Source organism: Eulemur rufifrons, chromosome 9, assembly GCF_041146395.1.
Source record: "Eulemur rufifrons isolate Redbay chromosome 9, OSU_ERuf_1, whole genome shotgun sequence".
Classification (NCBI taxonomy): domain Eukaryota; kingdom Metazoa; phylum Chordata; class Mammalia; order Primates; family Lemuridae; genus Eulemur; species Eulemur rufifrons.
The window spans coordinates 11,980,289-12,006,435 of record NC_090991.1 but is presented as its reverse complement, the minus strand read 5'-3'; the positions used below and the strand labels follow the sequence as shown (position 1 = coordinate 12,006,435).

The following is a 26,147-nucleotide window of genomic DNA, read 5'->3' as shown; positions in this document are numbered from 1 at the left end:
TGAATTCTGATATGCCCAGGCATGATTTTCTTCTTATTTATTCTCCTTTGGGCTTGCTGAGATTCATGAGCATGTAAATGTATGCCCTAAGCCCCAAATTTTGGAAGGCTTGTGCCGTATTTCTTCTAATGGTTTTTGTCTAGTCCTTCTTCCATTTCTGGGACTCTAATTACTTATATGTTAGAGATTTTTCATATTTCTCCCCTAAGTCCCTGAATTTCTGTTTTTCTTTTCTTCAATCTGTTTTTTCCTCCTGTTCTTCAGTTTTAGTCAATTGTATTGATCTATCTTCAAGTTCACTAACTCCTCTGTCACCTCCTCTCTGCTAATAAGTCTGCCCCATGAATTATTTATTTTAAATATTTATTTTTTGGTCCCAGAATTTTATTTGGTTCTTTTTTACAGCTTCTATAGCCCTGCTAAGATTTTCCCTTTTTTATCCATTATGAGCATGTCTCTCATTATTGTAATACAACTATAGTTGTAGTTGTTTTAACATCTTTGTCTAATAATTCCAATCTCAAAGATGGCCTTCATTTCCAAAGATGGTCTTTTCCCTTGAGAACTGGTCCCATCATCCTGTTTCTTCTTACGTCAAATAATTTTGGATCCTATGTTAATTTTGTGGATTGTTACATTGTAGAGACTCTGGATTCTGTCATATTATTCTGAAGAGTATTGATGTTTTTGTTTTACAGGTATCTAACTTGGTTAGACTCAGACTAAAAACTCTATCTCATCAGACTTGGGCAGCAGATTAAATTTCATTTCAGTTCTTTTGGTCTTAGCTGCAAGCTGCTCAGAACCTGAACCATGCCTGACCACACCGTCTTATCCATGACGGTCTAGGCCATAGCAAATAATCCTTGATATTGCTCCCCTCAAATGTGACTACTTATTAAAATGGGCATTGTGATGAGAAGTACTGTCCCCAGCAATCCCAGCTGTTCTCCCTCATTACTTGATCAAGTTCTACATGTATCAAATCTTTGTAGAGGGAACCCCGTGCCTTTTCCTCACCTGAATTTCTAGGAGGTGTGGGGAAGCCTCAGGCCTTACACCCAGTCTCTGGACGTGGACAGAGACATTGGCCTTCTTCCTCACCCTTCCCCTGCGTCTGGACGGCGGCCAGCCTTGCCCTGCCTCAAGACCCCTGCTGCCTGCATGGTCCTCTCCACCAGCAGGGGAGGATACAGACCAGGATCCGCGCTCCCCAGGCCCCGGCCATTGCAGCTGCCCTAAAGGCAGGCCTGGGAGGGGCCTCCTTGTTGGACCTGGCATCGCATACCTCTCCCAAGCCTCTCCCAGAAACAGCTTCCTAAAGAAACATTGCTCTTTTTCCTCTGAATCAATGACGACACTGGGACATAATTGGAATATACAAGGGCTTCTCTCTGAATCTAGGCCACCCAGATGGGTAGCTGACATTCTCCCTTATGAGGTTCACGCTCAGCCAATTGGAATCTGGCTTTTTGCCTCTAATAGGTGATTTCAGTGGGAGAGGAAAGAAAATGCCATTTGTTTCATTCGTTAAATATGCATTTTAAAGTCAAAGTGACGTATACATACACTCAACAGTTCAAAGAAGGCAGAAGGGGTTTCGGTGAGAAGCTCCCCCAACCCCTCCCCACCCCCAGGTGACACACAGTGGGCACTCGGGAAATATTTGTTGATTAATGTTTCAGCATTTCTATTTATCATCTCAGAAACCGAAGGTGTAGGAATGGAGCCTTTCTCGTACATTCCATTCAGCATGTACTGGTGAAGTGGGGTGCTCACTGAGACAAAGATTAACTGCACATGGCCTCCTCTGAAAGAGTCTCTGTCTAGGGGTCGGGGGTTGGGCATTAAAACAGATATTTATTATGCCAGAAAGAAGGAAATAACTGGCAAAATACAAGTGAGCACGTTGGGGGTCCAGGGAGAGCTGCAGCTGGGGCTGGGGATGGGCGTGGCGAGCGGGGAACGAGGTGCTGAAGGAGAGTGGGAGGAAGTGAGCCAGCACCTGCAGCTGGGAAATTTCTGGGATGTTGGGGAAGAGCAGGCTGGAGTCCAGACCAGAAAGGGCCAGAAACTCGGTGCCTTCCCCCTCCAGGCCCTGGGGAGCCATATGTCGAGGGGCCTCGATTTCCTCATTTGTTGGCTGAGAAAATAACACTACTGGTCAGAGTAACGTGAGCTGATATGCATGGAACAGCTGGCACAGGGCCTGCCTGGAGAGTGGCTGGTAAGCTCCACCGACCTTAGCTAATGACAGCCCATCCCCCTTCCCACCCCCACCTGCCCCAGACAGTCCCAACTGCACTCGCTTTTCCCTCTGAGTGTAAGAAGTTGTCTCACCAAGACCCTCATCCAAGCTGAATGAGATGCAGGTGTCTGGGAGGTGCTGGCCTCTGAGGACAGACAGATCCCAGAGCCTGTGCTCTAGGAAGGTTACTCCTAGTGCACACCTGCTCAGGAACCCCCACAGGACAACTGCCTCCCCAGTGACAGTCTGGGGCTTCCCAAGCAGACTGCACAGGTGTCCACTGGTGCAGTGAGAACCCCCACGGTGGTATCTGCACAGATGCTATTCGCTCTGCTGCCGCTTCCATGGAGGTCGGCAGGTGGGGGGTGATTTTTGCAGGGGTACTGGCTCCATGAGCTTGCTGCCTTTCACCTTTGTCTTTTCATCAAAAATGCTGGCTTGGCCTCAAACCACAGCCCCAGGTCTGTGTCTCTGTGAGTCAGACTGGTCACCCTGCCCCTGCCCAGCGTGGCATGTGGAGAGAAAATGAATCCTAGGGCTGGCAAGTCCCTCAAGGTCACCTAGTCCAATCAGTGAGGCGATGATTCACTTTCAGCTGTAAGCTCCTTCCTGGGAGTTTGTCTCGCATCTGCTATCACACCCCCAGCGATGGGGTTCTCGCCACCACCCCAAGCACGTCATTCCATCGGTGAACAGCTACAATGGAGACAAATCCTTTGGGTTGAGCTGAAATCTGTCCATCTGGGGAAGGGTTAATGAGACACTCACTAGGGCCTCCTCTTCCATGCCCCCCTTCCCCCTCTCTGCCTAGAAGCATTAATTCCATTATCAAATGGTCAGCCCTGGGGAATGAACTTTTAAAGGCTTAAAGCAAGGTAGGTTAATTAAAATCTTTGATCAAAGCACCATAAACAGCATAAAACTTCTCTCTTAATTATCCTGGATGGTCTCGCAAGCATTAAAGCCAAAGGGGAGAAGATGAAGAGGCAGGGATGTGGGGAGGGAGAGGGAGCTAGGAGGACAGCACCCCTGGCAGCCACCGCCCCCAGGCTGGGGTCTCCTGGGAGCGGGAGAGTGGGTCCCTGCAGTGGGAGGTGGTGAGCGCCTGGCAGAGACGGCAGGAAGGGGCTGCGGAGTCGGAGTCCCCAGGCAGGAGCTTCTGGCCCCGCCTGGGCAGGCCCAGGAATGCTTCCTGAGGAGGCAGCAGGTACACGGAGGGAGGGTGTGCTGGGGTCAGTGAGGAGCCTGGAGGGAAAGGTCTCTGGGTTGAGCAGAGGTGGGATTCAGGTGGGCAGCGAGGAGCTGAGCGGGTCACCAAGCATGGGCTGGGGACAGTTTCGGAGGGCAGGGGTCTCACCAGGGATGCGGGCAGTTTGGAAGGTCGGCCTGACTACTCTGTGGGGAGAATGGCACAGGGGAGTAAGCCGGGGCGGGAAGCCCAGGTGGCTGCAAGCCCAGGTGGCTGCCCTTGTCCAGGTGAGAGAAGGTGCTGCCCACTCTCAGGTACCACCAGGGAAGGAGGGATGGAGAGAAGTACATAGATGCAAAAGATGCTTGGGACAAGACTGAAGAGTCTAGGTGACAGTCAGGCTTCTGCTTGCACATTTGGGTGGGTGGTGGCCCTCACCAAGAGAGAGCAGGGCCAAGGGCCTGAGTAGTGTGGCTTCAGTTTTGGACACTGTGAGTGGGATGGGCCAGTGATCAAGTCACAAGTCAACCTCTCCCACCTGCCCAGCCCAACTAAATCCCTGGATGACTCCCCACGTCTCTTAGACCTGGCCCCAGGCTCTCCCTGCAGCCTCCTGCTCTGCAGTCCCTTCCTGCAGCTGCTCTGCAGACATAAGGACTTACGTCTGATCCACCGGGGTCCCAGGCTCCCAGGCTCCTTCTACCCCAGGGCCCTTGCACATCCTGTCCCTGTGTCTGGAATGCTCCTTCTCTCTCCCTCTCCTCTCACACATTCTCGGGTGTCATTTCATCATCTCTCTCACAGGAAAGGCTTCCCTGGCCCCCCTCAGCCCACCCATCAAGGACTAGAAAGCTGTTTAAATGCATGGCCTCCTTAGCCCTCCTCCACCCTGTGCCCAGGTTCTGAGTCAACAGCTCCTGGTGGGGACCCAGGAATCTGCATTTTTAGCAAGCCTCCCAGGTGGTTCTAAGGCACGTAGTCCACGGACCAAGATCTGAGAAGCCCCGCATTGCAATATTCTGCCCTCCCTGACCTGGTGGCACGTCCCAGCCACGACAGCTGTGGGGTGGCGTCTGCGCCCTCCTCTCTCCACATTCTCCGTTTCATTAGCAACATACGTGTCAGCGATTAATGCGTATTCTGATTTTAATAACAATTTGGGATGTGGAAAATTCCTGCTTTTTTAGTCTGATGTAAAACAATGAGAACATCCTTAGAACATTCTGCCGTGTTTATTGATCTTTATTAATATACGATCCAAGTATAAACAATGTGCTTTCTATGGAATTGCAACTTCAAGGGTATATCCTGGCCCTCGCCCCTCCAACCTGGTCTCTCCCCTTACACCTCTGTGCAGAGACATTTCAATGTGATGGCGTTGACTTTTCCCTAAGCCCCGCGCACATCAAAACAGCGACGGTTAAGAAATCCTCCCACACTTTCTGCGCTCGGGAAATGGCTGATCGCAAAGAACCGCCCTTCCCTGTATAACTTAGGTAAGACTGAAGGAAGGGTCCGTGTTTACCTGGACAAGGCCAGACACAGACTCTCCAAATTTCCATTCTTTGTCTCACAAGTGATTAATTGAACTGTTTGTCCTGAAGCTAGCTAGACACAGAGAGAAACGTTTCCTGTTCAGCTGACTGATGGAGACTCCTTCCCCATTACAGAATCAATCCCCCGGTAATATCACCGGACCTGTAACACGGCTACTCCTCCCTTTAAAGTCTAAGACAAAACCGCCCAGAAGAGACGCCCTCATCCTCGCACCCGGGGTGCTCTCCCTGTTATGTAAGTCAGTCCGTTTGCTTTTGTGTTTGGTTTTGTCTTCAACAAGCACCAGCACGGTTAGCATCTATATGTGGGGAAGATGACTGACTGCCGAGGTCAGAACAGGGAGTGGGGACAAGGTCACATTTTGACCTCCAATTGGACCACTGGTTATTGCCCAGAGAGGGGCGTTTCCGTGTCCAACGGCCGGGGGCTATGCGAGCCTTTCCCTGAGCTTGGCGGCTGGGGGAAAGTATGGCACAGCAGGGGGTCACGGGAGGAAAGGCATCCACAGACCCAGAAAGGGGCTGAGGGCCCGGAGCCCCCCTAGGCAGGTCCATTTCCAAGCGCCCTACAGGGTGCTCTATAAGAAAGGCAGGAGCGTGTGGCTGCTCCCTCTGGCAGCCACAGATCAATGGGAAATCAGGGGCTTTCCTGAGTCACCACCATTCTACTGCAAATCCTCTGTGGCATATCTGACCACAGGGGTCTGCAGCCGGCAAGAGAAGGTTCTGGGTGTGTGGTGCTCATTCTTCTAGTCCTCTGTCTTTGCTCATGCTGCTTCCTCCACCACAAATAGGCTTGTCCCCTTCTCTGCAGGTCCTGCTCACTGTTCCAGGACTAAAGTGCCTCCTCTTCCAGGAAGCCCTCCTGGTTGTTTTCTCCTAATGAAATCCAAAATCTAGGGAATACCCCTTCCCCAGGACTCAGCTCTCGGGCTGCACTGTGGTCTAGCCTTCACCAACATCAGCTGTACCCTATGAGGCAGCATCGTGGAGTGGAAAATGAGCAGGTCTTGGAACCAGGATGTGGGTTCAAATCTCCACTTAACTTCTGGTTTCCCTGCAGCTTTGAGCAAGTCGCTGAATTCCCACTGGGCCTCTGTTTCCTTGTCTACAAAATGGGGACAACAATCCATACAGGAACCACCTAGGGATCCTGTTAGGCTACAGATTCAGCTTCAGATTCAGTGGGTCTGGGGTGAACCTGATACTCTGTATTTCTAATGGGGTCTCAAGTGAGGCCACTGCCACTGGTCCCAGACCACACTTCCAGCAGCAAGATGCAATACAGTCAGCTCCTGTGGGGAATGCAGAGCGTGCTTTAAAGGGCCAAGCTTCTACTAGCAGCTAAGTAAGTGAGAGGCTTTATTAACATTATCTTTATCACTGACATGCAATAGGTGCTGGACACGATGGTAGCTAGTTATCTCCCCTGCTACCTGGCCAGTGTCCCGAGGGCAGGAAATATGCCCAGTGCCTTACACATAGAAAGCTGAACTATGCAGCTGTGAAGGAAAGAACAACAGGATTTAGGGAGGGGTCTGCCCCGGGAGGCTCTTCTGTCCTGTGATTTGAGCATGGGTTGGAGGAGCCCTGCCCACTGTCCGCCACACCCGCCTTGTCCTGAGGTGGGTGCCAGCGTCCACTGAGGCCTCCATCCTCAGAAGTCAGTTTCTGATAAAAATGAGCTCCCTGCTTCTGCGCATCTGTACACAGAGGGAAACAGTTGGCTTCGTAACCTTGGGGTAAAAAAAGACAAATAAAGGAGTCTCGAGAGATTTATCAGAGACCCCAGGAAGCTGTAAAACATATGTTGCAACATATTGATCCTTGACAAACTCCAGCGACAGAGGAAGCCCTTTCCCTCCTACACTGGCTAATGAGGACCTGGGGGCAGAGTCCTCATCCCCCCTCCCCCAGCAGGGTGCCATCTGCAGAGTGTCATTCGCAGGCCTGTCAAGCCAGCGGAAGATGATCCACACCCAGCTGAGAGCCCCGTCTGCCTCCAAGGACCCCGAGATGCAGGTGTGAAGCCCAGGTGTTGACAATCCCTCAGTCCTCAGTGGGACAGCCCAGTTTGTCCCCCAAATGCCGGAGCCTTCCCTTTTGCCTGCAAGTGCCATGAGGTTAGGTCCATTGCCGCAGGACAGAGAAGAAGAAATATACATGCCAATGAATAGCAAGAGACGCTCAGCCTCTGCTGGAATCCAAGACACACAAATCAAAGCACTAGAAAGACACCGTTCCGGCCTATCGGATGGGCGGTTGTTTTAATCTAACACCTGTATCAGCAAAGGCGAAGAAGCCAGGCTCTGACACATCAAGGGTGAAATGCATGTGATCTTTCTGAGGGACAACTGGGTAATGAGAATTAAAAGAATTAAAAGTAAACTTATGGTGCAACGATTCTAGGAATTTATCCTAAGAAATTTTATCACAGAAAGCTTTGGGAATAGTGTTGTTCATTACAGCTTTTATCATGATCCTCAAAAATTGGTGGACAACACCCAAATAAGCAATCATGTAGAACTGGACAAAAATACACTATGTTGTAAAATATTTCGTGAAATAATTTAAACCATGAAAACTATTTCAGGAATATGTTTAGCGACTTAAAAAAGTATTCACAATATATTGTTAAGATTAAAAATAATGTTTATTGATGTCCAATCATTGTGTATGTATATATAATATATTTAGATAGAATTCATATATCTGACATACAGGACTAATAGAAGGATGTACTTCTGCGATGTTAACCATGGCTTTCCTTAGTAAGCGCATTATTGCTCTGATTACAATTTCTTTTTTTCTTAACCATATTTTCTAATTTTTCTACAGTAAACAAGTATTATTTGTGATTTTCACAAGTTAAAGTTGGCAGATTAAACATACACAGTTAGTTCTGTTCTACCTCAAACCCTACTAAAACAATACTAAAATGATTTAAAGGGATAAGCCCATAAGTTTTTTTAAAAGTAAGTGAAATGATACAACTGCAACAAAATTTTGGACACAGGAAAGCAGTTGGAGGATCAGTAGGAAGGGTTGTAGCTAAGAAATCTGACTCTCAACCAAGAGTGAGGAAAGCCAAGCAGCCTGGTTCACATCTGCGACCGCCCACCACCCTTACCAGGGTCCACTGGGAGTGGAGAGGGACCTGCAGCAAACACAAGGCATTGGCTGAGAGTCTATGTAAGAGGATCCCAAGTCCCTTTTCCTCATCCCTGCAGAGAACTGAAGGCATAGTCTCTGGAAGTTCTATTCTCTAGGGAAAGAAAAAAACAGAGAGACTGGAGAACACCAAGAACGGTTGAGAGCAAGAGCAATTAGTACAGGTTTGCACACTCAATGTTGAACCCACCCCCAGCCTTCCTCCCTCCTTCAGCTCCCAGATTGCCAAGCACGGCGTGGAAAGACCTTGTCTAGATCATCTGAGGATCCCCAGAGGAAAAAACCTAAAGATACCAACATTGGGATCCCCCAGAGACCACCTGCAGTGGAGCCCACAGTCAAGGAGCCCCATCCATAAGCACAGCTTCCAGTTACCTCTTAAACACGAGCCACAATTAAGCCCCCAGGCAGTCAATATGAAAGACAGAAACTTAACCATGGGGAAAGAGCAGCTTGAAGGGAGCAGAGAAAAGAAAACGTTAAAAGAGCATAAGAGAGAGAAAGAGAAACTATCAATCGTAGAGGGGGAGAAGGTTGTTGTTAAAAAAGAACTGAAACAACAAAAACAATAAATAGCTTCTAAAATTATACAGACATGAAAAATTCAATAGAAGTATAGAAGCCAAAATGGGGAGAAATCTCCCCAAAAGTAGAACCAAAGACAAAGAGGTGGAAAAAAATTGGAGGAAAATACACTAGAGGACTAGTCCAGAAGGTCTAACACGCAAACAATAGGAGCTTCAGAGAGAGGGAACTGAGCAAATCATGAAAGGAAACATTGAATAAAAATTCCCCAAACTGAAGGACCCACGTTGAAAGGAAAATGATTCGTACCAGCCTGTGAGTCTTTAGCCAGGCAAGTTATCTGTCATGTGTGAAGGTTAAACAAAGATATTTTCAGACATGTAAAATGTGAAAAAAACTACCTTCCAAGCATCATTTCTCATGAGGACGTTAAAGATGTGTTGTACCCAACAAGGGGGCAAAGAGAGAAAGAGAAACAGGACAAAGGACACAGGAGAGCTGACCCAGGAGAGGGGAAGGGAATTTCCATGGAGATGTGATGAAAGGTCCCAGGTGACAACCAAGCAGCAGGCTGGGAGAGGTTTCTTGGTGAGGGGGGGGCCAGAATACCTGATACGTCTGGACACCCTCAGGGGAAATTTAGACAACTGGCAGAGTTTGGCATTGAATTGGTGATAAATCCGCAGGAAACCAGTGAAATGAAGACCCCAAGACAATTACCAACTGCAGGGAAGACAGAGGCTTGGCCACCACAGCAATCACAGGACACGTCACGGTCCTGCTGCAGAGATGCTTACACAGGCTCATGATGTGACCGTGGCCGAGTCATCTCCCCAGAACCACCCCACCCTTTTGGGAGGAGAGGGAAGCAGGTGGGCGTGGAAGAGATGAAAGAGCCAAATCCAGATCATTCACAGCAGGAGACCAGTAGATAGGGCCCCAAATCGAAAACTACAGAAGTAGCTACACGCTGATTATTTAAAGATAAGAGAAAAATACCACGAGACCAGGCTAAAGAGTTGAAAGCTGGTGCCTCTGGGATGGAAGAGAGAGAGGACTGTTTCTAACAACAAGCCGGGCGGACCTACTGGGCTCTTTGAATTATGTATAACCTGGGTAGAAACAAAAACAAATTGTACCTTTTTTAACTTGGGCAATTGAACTAAAGGATTTCTAAAGTCACTTTCAGCTGTGACAGTGCAGGACTCACAAGAGGCAGCTTTCTCGAACTCTGAGGTCTTCCAGCATCGCTTGTTAACTGGGAAATGACTCCCTTAAGTGGACAAACAGATGGGATTCTCATTCCCTCCCCGTATTTAGTGCAGGTTCTTTCTGGAACGTCCCTGCCCCTGATCCCTGAGAGTCAGCGGCACAGCACAGGACTGACGAGATACAGGCGCAGGCTGGCTCCCCCACCCTCACCTGCAACTCCCCCCCTAGACTGGCCTCCGCCTCTGGCCAGGCAAGGGCAGCTCATGCCCCGAGAGGGGCTCGCCCAGGCCCTCCTCCCGCATCCTCTGTGCATCTTGCAGTCAGGTGCCAGTCTTGTCTCCACCACCCTGTGTCGTGCCCACTTCACATCCACCGTGAGGGCTGAGGGCCATGACCTTGGGCTCAGTCACTGCCAGGAACACGCTCAGCAGCTTCCCGCCAGGGAGCAGGCGGCACCAGCAGCCACCCAGCGTGGCCACCCCACGAACAGAGCAGCGGGGGTTTACTCCACTGTTGAGCTAGCATTTATTATTCTTAAAATAAAGTGCCGCCGTGCAGCATTAATTCAACAGGAGAAGCTGCAAATTCCAAGCCCTTTTGAAGGCTTGTTTTCACAATGAATTAATGGGCCTTAATTTAACACTGCATCAACAAACCAGCCTGCTGAAGGAATTCCAAGTCCTAGCTGCTTTCTGCACCTCTCCTGGCCCTCAGCTGCCACCACATGACCGCAGCGACATTGCTCATCATTGTGCAAGATAATAACAGTAATGGCTAATATTTACCGAGTGCTTACAATCTGTCAAGCACTGTACTAAATGCTTTCCATGCACAATTGCACTTAATCTTCACAAAAAGCCTTTGAAGTAGACATTATTGCTATCTTTATTTTATAGAAGAGGAAATAAGCTTATAAAGGTGAAGTTGCTGAAGATCACATGGGTAGGAATTGGTAAACCCCAAGTGTGAACCCATGTACTGGCAGGAGTCTCCAGAAAAACCATGTTGGGAGGGTTCCGGGGCCTTAAATTCACCACTTTGTGACCAGGACTTCTCCTTTTGCTCACCAGACATCTAAATTAGATGAAACTTATTGGCCTTAACTTAAAACAGGCTGCTGTAATTTGATTATATTGCAGCTGTTTGACATTAGGAACAAATACTCTGCTTGAAAAATAAATAAATAAACACACACATACACACACACACACACACACACACACACATATGATTTAAAAGGATTGCTGGGTTACCTGTGCCTGAGTAGCCCTGCTACTGGATCTGGGGCTGTTCTCGTGAAGAGTGAGAATCAGTCCCGTGACCAGCTGTCTGGGACAGCTTTGGCTCTGACCTTGCCAAGGTTCTCAGACAGGGCTGCTGTCCCACCTGGCTAGAGAGGTAGCCCACCTGCTCAGCAACCTGCAGGCTGCCAGTGCCCTCTCCCCCACCACCTTCCCCCCAGGCTTTGGTGGGCCTGCCAGGATGCTTGAAGGGCTGGGGCCCCGTATTCACCACTGGGCCAGGGGGTCCTTGCCTTTCCTTCACGCTGGGCCTCGGCAGGATGAGAGTAGAGCTTGCCAGTCTCTTTTCCACATGAAGACCCATTCATCTGAAGCAAAAGGGACCTGTTCTTAGTTCCAACTCAGAACTAGAAATCTGGGGATTTAATCAGTTAAGACACCCCAGCACCTGTGTTCTTAGTCCCTACTAGATGGCACTTCCCTTCCCTATCCAAGAATCTGGTTCAATGTAGCCATGTATTTTCTGGCGTTTTCTATGTGGTGGACTCTTCTTGAGGCCTGGGGACATAGAGCTAAATCAGGCACAGCCCTGCCCTCAAAAGAAGTTCACAGGCCGATGGGAGAGCCGGTCACACACACTCCTGTGTCCAGTAGGAATTGAACAGTGATCAATGTCACGACAGCTACAACAAAGGGTTTTAGAGAAAGGGTTAGTCCTGAAAGGTTTCCGAGACAAAGCGATGCATGATCCCACCTGGGAAGATGAGTAGGATCATCAGCCAGGCTGGGGGGAGGGAAGAGGGCACATGAGGAAGGAGGAACAGCAGGAGTTAAGGTGGGGAATGGCCAATGTGTATGATACCTTCAGGGAACCTGTGAGGAGGAGGAACGTAGAGTTCAGAGAACAGGGAAGGGGAGTGATGAGAGACGAAACTCTAAGGAGAGCCAGAAAGGCAAGAGCCCTGAATGTTCTGCCAAGCACTTGGGACATTGTTTTCCAGGTACTAGGGAGCCAGACATGCTTTTGAGCAGGAGAGCAACATGATCTGGTCTTTTCAGGAAGAGCCCACTTGTGTCATTATGGAAGATGGATTATAGGGAAAGGGAGCGGAAGTGCAAAAACATCCAGAACTCGGTAATAAACTCAGGCAGCATCTTTTCAGTCTCAGGTGGTAATGACATGTTTTGTGGCATAGATTTTTTTTACTTTCTCCCACAAAAAGTACCCAAAAACTCTTTCAATATGTGATCATGGAAGACTCTGAATATTTTTTGGAAAGACAGATCACTATTGAACTGCAGCATTCAGTTTTCTTGGCAAAAAAAAAAAACCTGAAAGATAAGGTTGGGATTTTTATTTATTGTATTTTTTTAAGTCAAGAGATTCAGGTTCAAGATGGTAGGTTGAATTTACAAATATACTTCCCCTTCCTGCCAAATCACAAATGACAGAAGGAAAATAAATATAACAATAAGTTCATAGCTGCATTGGAAAACAAGGAGCAATATCATTGATAAATTACCAGGCAGCAAAAAATCAAAATATAGAAAGAAAAAAATTCTCAAAAAAATGAGGAAATAAAACTACTAGCATAGTGCCATCAACATACCTCTCTTAAAGATTATCAGGTATATCCAAAAAAGAGCAGTAGCTCAGTTATAATGATAATCAATAAATATGACTCAATAGATATGTATAGGACTTCATAACCTATTAATAAAACATTATACATTTACAAGTACTGACCAGGAAAAGACAAAAAAGAAAATGTCACTAAATTCAGAAAAAAAAAGGATATCACAAGAAATTTCCTCTGGACACAATAGAATAAAACTAGAAATATTTAATGAAAGAATAACATAAAAAACTCATCACAAAAAAACCTTCAAAAGCACTGTACAAAGGTAACTAAAAATCAAAATTACACATCATTTAAAAACAAAATACACAAAGAGCACTAGATATGAAGACCAAAGCCCAACTCAAAGAAAAACTGATCACCCAAAACACTTTTATTTTTAAACAGAAAAGAATAGTAATAAATCAACCAAGCTTGCAATACAATAAGTTAGATGAAAAACTATAGGATTGTTTTTAAAGGTAGGATGAAAGGTTTAATCTTTGTAGTTTAGAGCAAAAAAGAATGAATTAAAAAGAAAAAAATTTTATAGAATTGAACAAACTGAAAACTGGTTATTTGAAAATTCCAATTAAAATATACAAACATCTGGCAGAAAATAAAAGGAAGGAAACATAAAAACTCAATATTTTTTTAAAAGTGAATAGAGGTATAAAGGAGATTGAAGGTTATTAGAGAATACTAGATACAATGTTGCCAATAAATTTGAAATAACGATTTTCCTAGAAATGAAAATTTCAAGCTTGACTCAGGGTGAAGCAAGAACATGACATCAGGGAAGCATAGAAGAAACTAATTAGATTGTCACACACACTAAAAAAAAAAACTCACCAAAAATGGTGGCAATGTCAAAGGCTTCACAGGGAATATCTATGAAACAGTCAAGGAATTAATGCCCCTCATGTCTTTTAAATCATTCCATAGCACAGGAAAATATGGAAAGCCTCACAAGTCATTCAAGGAGATAAGCAAAATCCTGGAAATGACACCATGGAAACACACCAAGAATCTGTAAATCTGTTCATTTATGGGGACAGATACTGCAATTCTAAATAAAATATTAGCAACTTAAATTGGACAGTGCATCAGAAGACCTCATCATGTACCACTAGGATTTATTCTAACACCACAAGGATTATTCAACAATAGCAAAAATATTAACATAATTTACAATAATAGGTTACCAAAAAAAAAAAAAATCTACTGAGGGACTTCTGCTTCCTGGAAGATGGCATAGGTATACTTTTACCTATTCCTCCTGCTAGGTACAACTAAAATCCCTGGAGTATATCTAAAAATAGCTGTAAGAAGACTCTGAAAGGTCTTCTTTCAGAGAGAGGAAGGCAAACTCTCTTGGGACTTGGGGACCCAAGGAACAACATGGTGGTGAGTTCCCTGGGTTGCTTTTTTACCTCAAGAACCCCAGACTTAGAGCTGAAGAAGCCAGCCACTTACACATCAGTGGTTCAGACAACAAAAAGCCCCCAACAAAGCATGCTCTCTCAGTCAAAAGATCGGGAAAGGGGCAGCCTCCCAAGAGAGACAACTTTTAGATAACAACTGCTTTACTCTTGCAAAACACTACACAAAAGTACTGTGGCCCCCAGCCCCACACACATCAGCAAAGGCCAAAACGTGGGAGAGACTTCCAACCCCTACTAGGCAGTAATAAGTTTCCCCTCCCAGGTGGGATAGTGTCAAAGGAGACCAAGTGGAGAATCAGGACTCTCACTACCTCTCAGAAGTAAGGAGGACACACACCCCTGTGGTGTCACTGGAAGCTGTGTGGGAATCACTAATGAGGCTCTCCTACCTCACACACACACCCACACACAGAGCCAGGGAGACATCAGTGGAGGCTTAGTGGGAAACCGGAAATCCCACCCTACTCACCAATAATGAAGAGCTCCACCAACTCTGGTGTCAATGGAAGCCAAGAATGAAACTTGACATTCTAGCCCCATCTAGCAGTAACAAGACAGGGACCCCCGTTTCCTGCTAGAGTGGAATTAGAGGAATCCACATAAAATCAAATGTTTAAATAAGATCCAGAGTCTCTGCTGTGGTTTTAATGTGTCCCCCTAAAACGCATGAGTTGGAAACTTAATCCCCGATGCAATATTGATGGGAGGTGGGGCCTAGTGAGAGCTGCTTAAGCCTGGAGGGCAAAGTGAATGGATTAATCCTGTCATCACAGGAGTGGGTTTGTTATAAAAGAGAGAGTTTAGCCCCTTCCTCTCTCTCTCTCTCTCTCTCTCTCTCTCTTTCTCTCACCCTCTCTTGCCCTTCCACCTTCCATTATGGGATGAACCAACAAGAAGGCCCTTACCAGATGCCAGCCCCTAGATCTCGGACTTGCAGCCTCCAGAATTGTGAGGAAATAAATTTCTGTTCATTATAAATTACCCGGAACACCCAGTGGCATTCTGCTGTAGCAGCACAAAACAGACTAAGACAGTCTTATAGCATGATAACCAAACAGTCCAGCCTTCAATCAAAAATCACTCCTCATCCTAAGAAGCAGGCACACCTCAAACCAAGTGAAAAAAAGATAATAAATAGATAATATTATGGGCTTAATTGTGTCCTTCCCAAAAGATATGTTGAAGACCTAACCCCCTGTACCACAGAATGTGCCTTTACTTGGAAGTAGAGTCTTTGCAACTGTAATTAGTTAAGACAAAATCATACTGGAGTAGGGTGGGCCCTTAATCCAACATGAATGGTTTCCTTATTAAAAGAGACACAGAAAGACAAAAAGAATGTCATGTGATGACAGAGACAGACATTGGAGCCATGCAGCTACAAGCCAAGGAATATCAAGTGTGGCCAGCTATCACCAGAAGTTAGCAGACAGGCCTGGAACAGTATCCCTCAGAGCCCTCAAAAGGAACCAACCTATCCAATGCCTTGATTTCAGACTTCTAGCCTCCAGAATTATAAGAGAATTTCTGTTGTTTTTAGCAACCCAGTTTGTGGTATTAATACTTTGTTATAGCAGCCCTAGGAAATTAATACCCAATGACAACATTGGTATAACAGATATGCTGGAATTATCTGACAGATTTTAAATCAGTCATCACAAAAATACTTCAATGAGCAATTATAAATACACCAGAAATAGAGTTGGCAAATATACAGACACAGAAAGTAGACGAGTGATTGCCTGGAGCCGGGGAATGGGCAGGAGAGGATAGGCAGCGGGGACGGAAATGGGGAGGGACTGCTAATGGCCATGGAGTTCCTTTTTTATGTGATAACAATGTTCTAATATTGATTGTGGTGATAATTGCACAACTCTGTGAACACACTAAGAACCATTTGATTGTACACTTTAAGTGGGTGAATTGTATGATACATGAACCACAACTCAATAAAGCTATTTTTAAACACATACACACACGTGCACATGCACAGTAAAAACACGTGCAAAAAAATAGAAAGCCGAGGGGCAAGATGGCTGACTAGAGACATGGCTTGCCAAACCATCCGGAGGGAAGGAAAGTGTCAGAGAAAGGAGAGGGGAGGGAAGACGGAGCAGCTCGGGTGTAAGTCAGAGAGCAAAGTGCTGGAGCTTGCTGGGGATCCCACAGAGGAAAACAGTGAGGCAGAGAAGGAGGAGGATAAAGGAAAAAAGATACCATTGAGGATCAAACTCAGACAGGCTCAGAGCCCAGTGAAGGGGTGAGGGGGGACCCCTTTCTCCTTCCCACACTCCTTTGGGGATCAGCAGGCTACCAAGTTACTTGGAAGCTTTTCCACCCCCACGAGCCCAAGCTCTGTGGCAATCACAGAATTGTGGGGAGAACTTGTGTGATCCCAGAGCTGGAACATTCCATGCAGGGTTCCCCTCCAAGAGGAGTGACCCAAGAGGCCAGAGAACCAGCTTTCTTCCATTCAGACGGTTGTCCTTGCCCCCCTTGCCCACCCACTGCAGCCAGGAGAGCAATTTGAGCTGAGAATTTGGTGGGCTGCCACCTCTCCCCAGCTGGCGCACCCTCCAGGCTGTTGTTTCCACAGAGAGCGGGGCCCACACCTTTGCCCTTGAGGACCTGCAGTGCACCCGGGAAGCCCATTCTGGGAGCTCCCTGCCCACCAGTGTTTCTTAGAGATGCACACCAGCAGGCTGGACACACGGGCCAGGTCGTGTGCCTCCTGGACTCAAGTGGGTTGCTGGGGGACACAGGGAGGAGGTTTGGGGGTTGGACTCAGGAGGCAAGGGAACCCCCATGGGCGGAACTGGTGGGGGAATACTGTGGGGGACTGAGATGTGGCAACCTGGGGAAGTGCCCATCCCACACACACACAGGAAAGCCATGCTGTCAGACTTGGGTGGGTCTTCTAGTGAGGAAGATGCCATCCCACAGCACCATAGCAACTGAGTGTGGCATGTTTTGGCACACCCATTTGCAACCAGAAACTGGAGGGCAGGGGTAACACAAGAAGGGAAGTGCTTACTCCCAACAGCTGGTAGGGGAACTGCGCCCGCCCATTCCCCATGAATAGCCTTTACTACCATCTGGAGAGACTGCCTTGACCCTGGCCCCAGTGGCTCCCCCTAGCAGCCAGGAAAACAATCTCTGAGCCCAGTTGAGGCTTTGCAAAGCCTTCCAGGCTTGAACAACCTAAGCCTCGCTCCTCCACCCACCTCTGCTTTGATGAAGATCAAGCAACCCCCCCACCCCGGGAACTACAGGGCCCCTGCCAAAGCCCGGGACATTCAAGTGCTCTACCTGAGGGACTGGAGCTTATCACAAGCATGAAAGAATATCTCTGCAGTTGGCTCTGTCCTGCAAACATCAACCACTGACAGGGAGAACAACTCTAGCTCATTACAGCATCTACCAACCCAATCAAACAGGGTGTGACTCATTCTTACTCACAAGCATCACCCACCATCTCAGAGATTAATCTTCAGGTCCCCATACAACTCACACTGCTGGGAAGAGGTGAAGACAGCAGAATAGAAGCAACCCAAAGGAGAGAAGCTTTTTAGGAGAGAGACAAAAGTTACAGGCAGCTCAGTGTGTGGGGGGTCTCCCTCCTCCACTGCAGACCTCTGCGTTGGTCAGGGAGCCGCTCAGAGTCTGTGCAGAGACAGTCCACTGGAAAGCAGGTGCAGCAGAGAGCTGGTGCTCGCCAGTCACGGGTTTCTGCAGCCGACACCATTCTGATTACTCTGGTGCATGGAGCCAGGTCTGGAGAGACTGCTCAGGACCCAGCCTTCCAGTAGTAGCCTTTGAATCACCTCCACTCATCTGGGGAGGGAACAGACACTCCCCCATATTGTGCCCTGTGACTAGGGGCCAAGCATACCTCCTCCCCAGAGTGAGAGATAAAGAGAGGAGAAGCCCCAAACATCACAGGCATCACTTGGGAAGCCTGGGGTGACTGCCTCAGTGGGTCCTAGGTGTGAGTGGAGAATCTTGACCAACCAGCAGCTCCAGCCCACTTACACAGACCCTGGGCCACTCAGACAAACCCCTGCCTGCATGACGGGGCATAAGGAGTCCCTATGCTGGTGGAATAGCCCCCCATATGAGTGGCTCTGCCCCCAAAATTCCCAGAGCCAGCTCTGAAGCTTTCAATGTGCCCAAGTCTGAGGCTTTGCACGGTAGCTCCACGGACCCCACTGGGACTACAGCTCCACCCCTGATACTCCAGAGTTGTGCCTGGACCCAAGGCCCCACGACTGAGTCCCCACCACTACTGCACTGGGCCAGCAGAATCTTCCTAAGGTCCAACACTTCACTCGGGACCCCCCCCCCCCCAAGCCCTGGGCAGTTGTCAGTTACTTCTGAACTGGGTTCAAAAGAGTTCCCAGCAAAGGGACAGACACCCTACAATCCTATTAACCCAAACCTGAGAGAAGAGGAGCCTGATGAGAAGAAATCAGCAAAAGAACCCTGGAAACATGAAAAAACAAAATAGTTTGACACCCCCAAGGGAACACAATGCAGCAACAGTAGTGGACTCCAACCACAAGGAAATTGCCAAAATGACAGAAGTGGAATTCAGAATATGGATAGGAAATAAGATGAATGGAATTGAAGAGAAAGTTGAAAACCAACAAAAGGAAGGCAAATAATATATTTCAGGAAATCAATGGAAAAAATGAAAAAGTCACTGGAGAGCTGGACAACATAAGAAAGGATATAATAGAACCTAAAGAAATGAAAGTCATTTAGGGAATTTCAAAACACAGCAGAAAGCTTTAATAACAGGCTAAACCAAGGAGAAGAAGACAAGGCTCAGAGCTTGAAGACAAGGCTCTAGAGATAACCCAGTCATTCAAAGAGAAGAGTATAAAAAAGGCTGTACAATCACTGAAAGTGATATGGGTCTTTGTGAAGTGGATGAACATTCGAATTATAGTTATCCCTGAGGGAGAAGAAAAAGAGCTAAAAGCATGGAAAACTTATTTCAGGAAATTATTGAAGAAAATTTCCCTGGTATTGCCAGAAATTCAGACATACAGATACAAGATGGATATCTAACACCAGGAACATTCATAGCAAGTAGGTCATCTCCAAGACATAGTAATCAACCAGGCCAAAGTCAAAATGAAGAAGAAAATTCTGTAAACAGCAAGATGAAGGTATCAAATAACCTACACAGGAAAATCCATCAGTCTAACTGCAGACTTCTCAGCAGAAACTTTACAAGCCAAAAGGGATTCGGGCCCCACCTTCAGTTGACTTAAACAGAACAACTGCCAGTGTAGAATTTTGTATCTGGCAAAACTAAGCTTCAAAATTGATGGAGAAGTTAAATCTTTTCCAGACAAGCAAACACTGAGGAAGTTTGCCATGATCAGACCTGCCCTGCATGAAATAGTCAGAGCAGCACTATACACAAATCAGCACAACAGATACCCATCAGTGTAAGTTCACCTCAAAAATACCCAAAGCTCACAACTTTTATAAAACAATAGAACAATAGGTAAAATAAAGCAATAAGGGACTATCCAACAGAATGAACAGACCAACATCCCACGTAGCAATGCTATCAATTAACATTAACAGACTGAATGCTCCTCTCAAAAGACATAGGCTGGCTGAATGGATGAGAAAACACAACCCAAGTATCTCCTGTCTCCAGGAAACACATGTAAATCACAAGGATGCACACAGACTCAGCATGAAAGGATGGGGAAAAAAATATTCCGCACAAAAGGAAACCAAAAGAGACCAGGGTTAGCCATTCTCATATCAGATAAAATTGACTTTAAGCCAATAAATGTAAAGAAAGACAAAGAGGGTAATAATATAATGGTAAAGGGAGTAATTCAACAAGAATACATAATAATCCTAAATATATATGCACCTGACACAGGAGTGCCCAGATACATAAAGCAAATTTTACTAGAGCTAAGCAAAGAAATAAATAGCACCATCATAATTGCCAGGCATCTCAATACCCCACTGTCAGAGCTCAACAAATCATCATAGCAGAAAATAAATAAAGAAAAAATGGACTTAAACCAAACTCTAAATCAAGTGGACCTAACAGACATTTACAGAACATTCTACCCCAAAACTACAGAATACACATTCTTCTCAACAGCACATGGGACATTCTCCAAGACTGATTATATCTTAGGCCACAAAACAGTACTCAACAAATTCAAAAAAATCAAAATCATACCATGTACCTTCTCAGACCACAACAGAATAAAACTAGAAATAAATCATAAGAAAAATACTCAAACCTACACAAAATCATGAAAATTAAACAACCTGCTGATGAATGATTATTGGGTCAAAAATGAAATTAAGATGGACATCAAAAAATTCTTTGAACTGAATGACAAAGGATACACAAGCTATCAAAATCTATGAGACACAGCAAAAGCATTCCTCAGGGGAAAATTCAGAGCCTTAAATGCCTACATCAAAAAGATAGAAAGGTCACAAATTAACAACCTAATGTCATACCTCAAGGAACTAGAAAAAGAAGAACAAACCAAACCCAAAGCTAGTGGAAGAAAAGAAATAATGAAGATCAGAGCAGAACTAAATGAATTGGAAAAAAAAAATACAAAGTATTAATGAAACAAAAAATTGGTTCTTTGAAAACATAAACAAAATCAACAGACCTCTTGCTAGATTAACCAATAGAAAAGAAAGGACCCAAATAAGGTCAATCAGAATTGAAAAAGGTGACATTACAACTGATACTGTAGAAATATAAAACATCATCCTTGAATATTATATAAATCTCTACACACATAAACTAGAGAACATAGAGGAAATGGACAAGTTCCTGGAAACACACAACTCCCAGGACTCAACTAGGAAAAAATAGAACTCCTGAACAGACCAATAACAAATAGTGAGATCGAAACCTCACTAAATAGTAATAGTAAAAAACCTCCCAGCAAAAAAAAAAAAAAAAATCCCTTGGCCAGAAGGATTCACAGCCAAATTCTATCAGACCTGAAAAGAAGACCTGATACCCATAATACATAAATTATTCCATAATACTGAGAAGGAGGGAATCCTCCCCAACTCATTCTATGAAGCCAGTATCTCCTTAATACCAAAGCCAGGAAAGGACTCAACCAAAAAAGAAAACTATAGACCAATATCTCTTATGAATATAGATGCAAAAATCCTCAATAAAATACTATCAAACCGAATTCAACAGCACATCAAAAAAATAATCCACCAGGACAAAGTGGGCTTCATCCCAGGTATGCAAGGATGGTTTAACATAAGTAAATCAATAAATGTGATTCACCACATAAGCAAAAGCAAAAATAGAGGTCATATAATCATATCAATAGATGCAGAAAAAGCATTCAACAAAATCTAGCACACTTTCATGATAAAAACCCTCAACAAACTTGGCATAGACAGAATAGATCTCAGAATTATAAAAGCCATATATGACAAACCCACAGTCAACATCAATGAATGGGGAAAAGATGAAAACATTTCCCCTAAGAATTGGAAGAAGGCAAGGATGATCACTGTCACCACTTCTATTCAACATAATGCTGGAAGTCCTAGCCAGAGCAATATAGCAAGAGAAGAATATTAAGGGTATCCAAGCGAGGAAAGAGGAGGTCAAACCACGGCTCTTTGCTAATGATATGATCTTGTGTCTAGAAAACCCCAAAGACTCTACCAAGAGTCTCCTGGAATTGACAAATAAATTCAGCAAAATCTCAGGATACAAAATCAATGTACATAAATCAGTAGTTTCTACACACTAATAATAGTTAAGCCAAGAGTCAAATCAAAGACTTAATATGATTCACAATAGCTACAGAGAAAATAAAAATACCCAGAAATATACTTAACCAAGGAGGTGAAAAGTCTCTACAAAGAGAACTGCAAAACTCTAAGGAAAGAAATTGCAGAGAATACAAACAAATGGAAAAACATGTCATGCTCATGGAGAGGCAGAATCAACATTGTTAAAATGTCCATACTGCCCAAAGTTATTTATAAATTCAAGAATGGAAAAACAAACACCACATGTATTCACTATTAAACTGGAACTAACCAATGAGCACACATGTGCACAGAAGGAAGTGAAACTCAGTGGAAATCAAGCAGGGGGGGAGGGGAAGGAGGGGTGGGAGGAAAAAACCTACCTAATGGATACTTTGAACACTATTTATGTGATGGGCACACCTATAGTCAGGACTCAAGTATTACAAAAGCAACTCATGTAACCTAAAACATTTGTACTCCCTTAATATTTTGAAATACAAAAAAAAAAAAAAAAAAAAAAATTAGGAAGTCCCAACAAAGAAATAGTAAGTCTCAAAAAAGAAATGGAAGATATAAGTAAGAACCAAATGGAAATTTTAGAATGGAAAATTAAGTAACCAAAATAAAAGACCAAATGGGTGATCTCAAGAGCAGAATGAAGAAGACAAAGGAGAGTCAGTGGACTTGAATACAGAACAATAAAATTACCCAGTCTGAACAACAGAGATAAAATGGACTGAAAAAATTAACAGAACTTCAGGGACCTATAGAACTATGATTAAAGGTCTAACATTCATGTCATCATGGTCCCAGAAGAACAAGAGAAAGAGGATAGGGCTGAAAAATTACTTTAAAAATGGCTGATTGCTCCTGTACTGCAGGCATTAAAAAAAAAAAAAAATGGAGGAAAACTTCCCAAATTTGGCAAAAGACACAAACCTGCAGATTCAAGAAACTGAGCAAGTCCCAAATAGGACACAGCCAAAGAATAGAGAGAGGCAAAAGAAAAAGCCAAGAATCTTTTCCACTGTCTATCAACTTTGCACCTTGTCCCCCAAGGTCACTGTTGCTAATAGTGTCACGTCATGTGCATCCTCACTCACCTTTCTCAGGAGACCTTCTGATTTATTTTATTTTATTTTTTTACAAATATGTGATTATATCACTTACCCTACTCAGGAAATTGTTATACATGACAATACATATACTGTAGTCCATTTCTAGAGATCAAATTCACTCTTTCTGTGGCAACAGCTGCATAGTATTCCATAACATGGGTGTTTCATAAGTTAGTCAACTGCACTCTTATTTTGGACATTCCAGTATTGTGCCATTTCAAATACTGAAGGAAAAACCTTCTTGTTCTACTATTCTTAAGTGCTGGTATTTTCACTTTTATAGGATAGAGTACCAAAAAGGAGATTCTGGGTCAAAGGTTATGTGTACTTTTCAGATAACACTGGGAAAAAAATCAGTCCATTTAATTTTTAAAAAGTTTCCATTTTGGAGATTTACAGTGACACAGAAGAAAGAATCAAAGGCAACATGCAGGACTCAGACAAAGCCTCAGAGAAGGTGGCAGGTAAGTGGGAGCCTGAGAGAGGAGGGGATGTTTGCCAGGTGACTAGAGTGAAGCGTGGGAGGCATGTGGCCTGAGAGACCGTCACCGCTGAGCACGGGACAGAGGTTGACCAGACAGCCGAGAGGAAAGTGCTCCAGAGAGGTCTAGGCAGAAGGAACAGTGTGAAGGGAGGAGAAACACAAGAGCATTTGCAGAAACACAGGAGCATTTGCAGAAAGAGCATTTGTGTGCTAAAGCAGATGGAGCGTGTGTGTGAGTGTGTGCATGCTGGGTTAGAGGACAGAGTGGCAGGGAGAACAAGGGTAGAAAGATCTGATTTACTCTAAACCCAACTGGGATTCACTGAAGGCTTTTAAGCAGGAGAATAACATCATCAAATCTATTTTAGAAAGATCCCTTGGGGAAAGAACATCATCAGCAGAGGAATCTGGGGTGGGGTGAACTCCAAAAGAGGATGCGTTTACAAGGGCACATAAACCCTGCAAGGCAGCTCGCAGTGAAAGGGCTAGAAAGTTGGGGTCACCAGGGGATGGTTGAGGGGGAGTGGCTCAGTGTAAATGTCCCAAGGGCTTTGCTATCAAGCTCTAGGTTCACAGAAGCTGCAGACAAACAGAGCTCACTAATGTCAAATGTGTTTGTCCACTTGGGCAAGGTCAGCTCAGCCATCATGCCCTACAGCCTCTACTGACCACTCCAGTCCAGCGCTCTGGCGAGCCCCTTCCACACCCAGCCTGTGATTACAGACTCTCCAAAGCATGTTCACATCCTGCATTGCACTGCCCAACTTCACTGAAACTCACCCAAAGCAGGACCCCTTGGCCATCCATGTCCCCTAAGAGCTGGTATTGGGGGCTACAACCCACAGGGTTTAAGCACACAAGTGCTGATGAGTTGACAGGCTGCTTGTTGATTAATTATCACTTGAGTGGGCTTATGTTTAATGGTTTCAAAATAGAAGAGGACAAGAGTGGTCTTTCCCCCTCATTCTGCTCATTCTTTTTTTCTTTTTGAGACACAGTCTTGCTCTGTTGCCTTGGGTAGACTGTAGTGGCATCATCATAGCTCACTGTGACCTCAAACTCCTAGGCTTAAGCAATCCTCCTGCCTCAGCCTCCCGAGCAGCTGGGACTACAGGTGTGCACCACCATGCCCAGCTAATTTTTTCTATGTTTAGTAGAGATGGGGGTCTCACTCTTGCTCAGGCTGGTCTCCAGTTCCTGACCTCAAGTGATCCTCCCCCCTCAGCATCCTAGAGTGCTAGGATTACAAGTATGAGCCACCATGCCCAGCCCATTCCTCTCTTTTGCAGAAAATATCCTAAAAATAAAATTGAGATGCCAGGTCTGCCCTCCTCCCAATTTAAGAAGAAAAATCCTTGGCTTCCTTCCAATACAGTGTCTTTCACATGTAAAGACAATGCTCCCGACCTGTTTCTTTTCTCAAGACAGGGGAACCAACCCTGAGTTCTGTTTAGAGGAGAGAACTTGGAGGGCACAGAGTCATCTGAGCTCTCCCACATTTGTGACCTAACCTGCAGGGGTCACTCGGGTTGGGGGACATATTGGGGCTCTCCGTTCATGGATAGATCAGGATCCTTTGATGGCCAGGATCAAGGTGCAGATCGAGGCCGGGGTCAGAAGTCAGCCTGTGGCTTGATGCAACTGCCGGAGCCTCAGAAGCATCACATGACGACCTGGGCATCCTCGGCCCCAGAATCCCACCGCAGACTTAGGGTCGTTGAGATCCAAGCTCTTGGACGTTCCCGGATCCTCAGTTGCTCACGTGCAGAGCAGACCCGCCTGGCGCTGGAGCCGCCTCCGCATCCCCACCGCAGAGCAGCCTGGCCAGCGTCGCCTCCCGCTCAGAGGCAGGTGTAACATCCTGCCCTGGCACCTTCTCTCAGGGACGTTATCTGAGCGTGTGTTGAGGACATCGGTGGCTTACATCAACGTCACGATGACGCGCCAACCCAGGCAGCTTCTCCACTGTGTCGTCTGTCTCTCCATCTGGACACATGGGTTGCCTTTCAAAATTGAATCAGAAATTAAGGAAAATGGGGGTGGAAGGGAAAATGGGCTAACTGGTTTTCCCACTGAGGGCTTCTGAGCCCAGGAATTTGTTTATTAGAAACCAGGAGTAAACATTCATCCAGCTACAGCCGGACCCTGTCATGAATTAGCAGGAATGCTGGGTCCTGGGAGGTGGGACAGGCAGACGGAGGGCACTGAGTGGGGTGAGTGGACCGGGGAGAGGATTTGGTCTCCTGGGGACGAGAGAAATGCACCCCTGTTTTGATCAAAGAGGAAAGACACATTAGACTGCAGCTATGCTTAGGGTTCATTTTACAACCAGACGCAAGCTTCACGGTGTGGCCTGTGGCCAGAGAAGAGTGCTGCTCTCCTGGTAAGCGAATGCAGTTTGTACTAACTGAATCTCCTTGCAGCAGACTCTCCCTGGCATTTGGAAACCCAGTAGCGTTGCTGAGGGAAAACGTCATCCAGACAGCACCCCTTGGACCGGGGGCAGCAGCGGAAGGACAAACATCGAGGAGACTTTCTC

The 26,147-nt window shown here is 45.7% G+C and overlaps 1 long non-coding RNA gene across 1 annotated transcript in view; it reads right to left on the bottom strand.

Moving 5' to 3' along the window:
* LOC138391930 (uncharacterized) overlaps positions 1 to 25,582 on the bottom strand; it is a 57,142-nt gene extending 31,560 nt beyond the window's left edge. Inside the window, exons 1-2 of the long non-coding RNA XR_011234886.1 lie at positions 25,120 to 25,582; positions 11,414 to 11,510 (exon numbers count right to left, since the gene is read on the bottom strand). This is a non-coding gene — a long non-coding RNA (uncharacterized lncRNA). The remainder of the gene's footprint in view (positions 1 to 11,413; positions 11,511 to 25,119) is intronic.
* Positions 25,583 to 26,147: the final 565 nt, after the last annotated feature.